The following is a 3,686-nucleotide window of genomic DNA, read 5'->3' on the forward strand; positions in this document are numbered from 1 at the left end:
AACGTTATAGGTCAATAAGCTTCCATAAGTCTTGATTTAGCATTCAATTAACGTGAGGATGATCCGGTTTAAGTCTATAATCGAGTCTCATATTTTCACTTATGTTATTCAAATCGCCCCACAAGCTGGCTCTAGCTTTTTAAGGCTATCACATACACTTTATATTTCATATGCAACGCACTGTTTCACTTTAAGGTTTTTCCTTTAATGAGAACGTGGAACGTGCCAAATATATACTCGAGAATGCGAAACTTTTCCCCGATCCCTATAAAGAGAGTGTGGGTAGTGAGGTCTCACTTCACCATTCTCAATTTCTGATTTTCGCTAACTGCAATTTTGGGTTTCGCTAATCTTCTTCATGTTGTCAAACCAATAAGTTTTTCAAATTCCTTGTTCTTCATTCTTACTTCCCAGAAATGGCTGAGAAAGCTGTCTCTTGTAAAGCAAAAAATAAGACCTTTAGGATTAATAAGATGGGCTCTACCATAACCCCAGCTAGGAATTCCAATTTGAAAGAGCAACACTGTTAAGCCCAAAATATACCTAAAATATCATATATAAATACGTTAAATTTACATTGAAATCGAGTTAATTGTATTCATTTAGAATACTTTTACGTCTTTATTTACTTCTTTGATGCAAGGTACTTAAATATTTGGTAAAATCCAAATAGGAGCAAAAACGGAGCTAAAACGGAGCTAGAATGGAGGAAAAACCTTAAAAACGTACCGAGAATGCATATCAGTCAGAAGAACGCTCGAGGAGGACGAAAAGCAGTCGAACGCCAGGGAGAAATCTCTCTGTCGCGACTGAGATTCTCAAAATCTCAGTCGCGACTTGCGGAGGCCAGATCGGGGGAAAACGAAGTTTCAAGCTCGCCTCTATACCCCCTGTCGCGACTGAGATTTTCAGAATCTCAGTCGCGACAGCGAACCTCCCTGCACACAAAACACATGTTCGAAAACGGAAAAACGCGTCTGTTCGTTCGGATAAAAGCGACCCTTCACCAGCAGACACGACCCGTCATTTACAACCCTTCGACAACTATAAATAAGTGATCCATTTCAGAAATCAAGGTTGGTTAAGTTGGAAAAGTTAGAGAAATTAGAGAAGAAAGTTGTTATGTTGAGTTTCTGATTCAGAAAAGAATCAGAAAGTTAGAGTTCATTTATGTAAACAATCGTGTTGTACACGAATTGTATTTAGATTAGTTATAAACACAGTATTAGTTTAGTTTTCATTCTGATAGTGGATGAGACCAGTCTCTATTCCGAAGATCCAGCGAGAAGAATTGACGGCTGAAGCGCATGAGGTTTGACGAACCTACGGAGTTTGAGAGAAAGACTGACAACCCGGATCTCAAAGTTTTCGTTGCAATGCTATCCAAGTTTCTACTTCTCTGTTAACTTGTGAAAATTCACATTTCATTAATGATATACTTATTTATTCAATATATTCTTATTGTTTGTTATTTTGATATTGTTCTGACAAAATGATTTTCAAAATGATAAATTGGTGTTTTTATTAAAACGTTCTATTCCATCTTATTCATATAAGAACTTTGTTGAACACTTAACAAATTTAGTTTTTATGGATGACATGATCGCTGATCACGGCTTATCAGAAATAAAACACTAGTTTGATTAAGGTAGGAATCATCTCAACGCCAGAGGGATTTCTATGGTTCGAAGCCATTTAATTGAGTAAATCGCTATATTGTTACATGTCCATAATCTCACAAAGTTAAAGTTGTTTACTTTGCTTTATGAAAATAAGATCTATTTTATTCCAATTACGGAAGTATCTGTTTTGTAATCAAAATTCCAAAACGGAATTGTTCTCTAAACTCGATATAATCCTTCTATCTAATCCTAATTTACCAAAACCTATTCCATCAACTAAACGTATTTCTTTTATTAAACCTAAACACGTGATTAAACTGAATTAAATAAAGTTTTAGTTAAAAAGCGTTCCCTATGGGTTCGATATCTTTTATTACTACAAGCGTATACCGTGCACTTGCGGAAATCGCTCAACAAGTTTTTGGCGCCGTTGCCGGGGAACGCCAAAATTTTTGACAAAATTTTAAATTTTTCGTGTTTTATTTCGAATCTAGGTTTAAACATACTTATTTTAACTTTTATAATTTAATAGTTTTCATTTACTAATTTATTTATTTTTCAAAATTCTGTTTTGTAGGTAGTTTCGGTTCGTGCAAGATTTCAGGTTCATGCGCAGTTCTCGAAGTTCAGGCATTGTACCAGACCCTATAGACCCAGAAATTGAGAAAACCATTAGGAAGAACAAGAAAAATAAGAAAAACAAAAATAAGACCCCAGTAAAAACACATACCGAGCCAGAAAAAATGGCAGACCCACCAACACTTATGGAATACGGTAGGCCAGGTGTGGCCGGTGTAACCAATAGTATCGTTAGACCCAGAATCACCGCAAATCAATTTGAAATTAAGCCAGCTTTGCTTAATATGTTGCAAAATAATGTAACATTTTACGGATTACCTAACGAAAATCCTAACACCCACTTAACAAATTTCCTAGAAATTTGTGACACTTTTAAAATCCCAGATGTGACTGCAGAAGCAATCAAACTTCGCCTCTTTCCTTTCACTTTGAAGGATAGAGCCAAAGAATGGTTAACTTCTATGCCAGCCGCAACTTTTGCCACTTGGGAACAATTAGCCCAAGCGTTTTTATCTAAATATTTTCCTTTAGGAAAAACCGCAAGAGTCATAAAGGAGTTAACATCTTTTTCTCAAAACGATAATGAGACTCTTTATGAAACTTGGGAACGTTTTAAAGAACTTCAACGTTTATGCCCACACCACCAATTACCCGCTGAACTTTTAATGCAAACATTTTACAATGGACTAAATCCTACAACTAGGGGTTCATTAGATGCTATGTCGGGAGGGCTATTTATGAAGAAAACATCAGCCCAAGCGAGAGAACTTTTAGAGGAAATGGCAATCAACAGCAGTATGTGGCCCGCGGAACGTGGACATATGCCGGTGGCGAAACCATCATCCTCAACGACATCACCAGTTAAAGGTATAGTTGAACTTGATCCAGTCGCAATGCTACAAGCCCAATTTTCTGCTTTATCGCACAAAATTGACCAATTTATGGCACCGCGCGATACCAATGGTAATCCAATCCAAACGGATGTGGATTACAAAAATATGAGTGAGATCGAACAGGTAAATTTTGTCCAAGGGCAAAACCAAACTAATAATCCTTATTCTAATACTTATAATTCTGGATGGAGGAATCATCCTAACTTTAACTGGAAAGATAACAATAACAATAATACAAGTGCTAATCAAAATCGTACCACTAATTATCAAAATCAGTCAAAAGATACGATTAGCACTTTATCTTCTAAAATCGACAAGTTTATAGATGCTATCAGTGGAAAAATAAGTAATCACGACGATGGTTTTAAACGGATCGAAAATAAATTCGATCAGCTTATTAAAAACCACTCATCTAGCATCCATAATTTGGAGATTCAAATTGGTCAACTTGCTAAATCAATTCCGTCCCGAAAAGAGGGAAGTCTTCCCAGCCATACGGAAGAAAATCCGAAAGAGCAGGTGAAGGCTATTACTCTTCGTTCAGGGAAAAATTATCAAGGGCCTGAAATGCCCAAAGATGCAACATTATCAG

General features: G+C 36.4%; 1 non-coding gene across 1 annotated transcript; it reads right to left on the reverse strand.

Moving 5' to 3' along the window:
• Positions 1-2,743: 2,743 nt before the first annotated feature.
• On the reverse strand, positions 2,744-2,850 carry LOC136234377 (small nucleolar RNA R71). The gene has a single exon (XR_010691263.1). It is a non-coding gene; the product is annotated as a small nucleolar RNA R71 (small nucleolar RNA).
• Positions 2,851-3,686: the final 836 nt, after the last annotated feature.

Source organism: Euphorbia lathyris, chromosome 6 (assembly GCF_963576675.1).
Source record: "Euphorbia lathyris chromosome 6, ddEupLath1.1, whole genome shotgun sequence".
NCBI classification, from domain to species: Eukaryota; Viridiplantae; Streptophyta; class Magnoliopsida; order Malpighiales; family Euphorbiaceae; genus Euphorbia; species Euphorbia lathyris.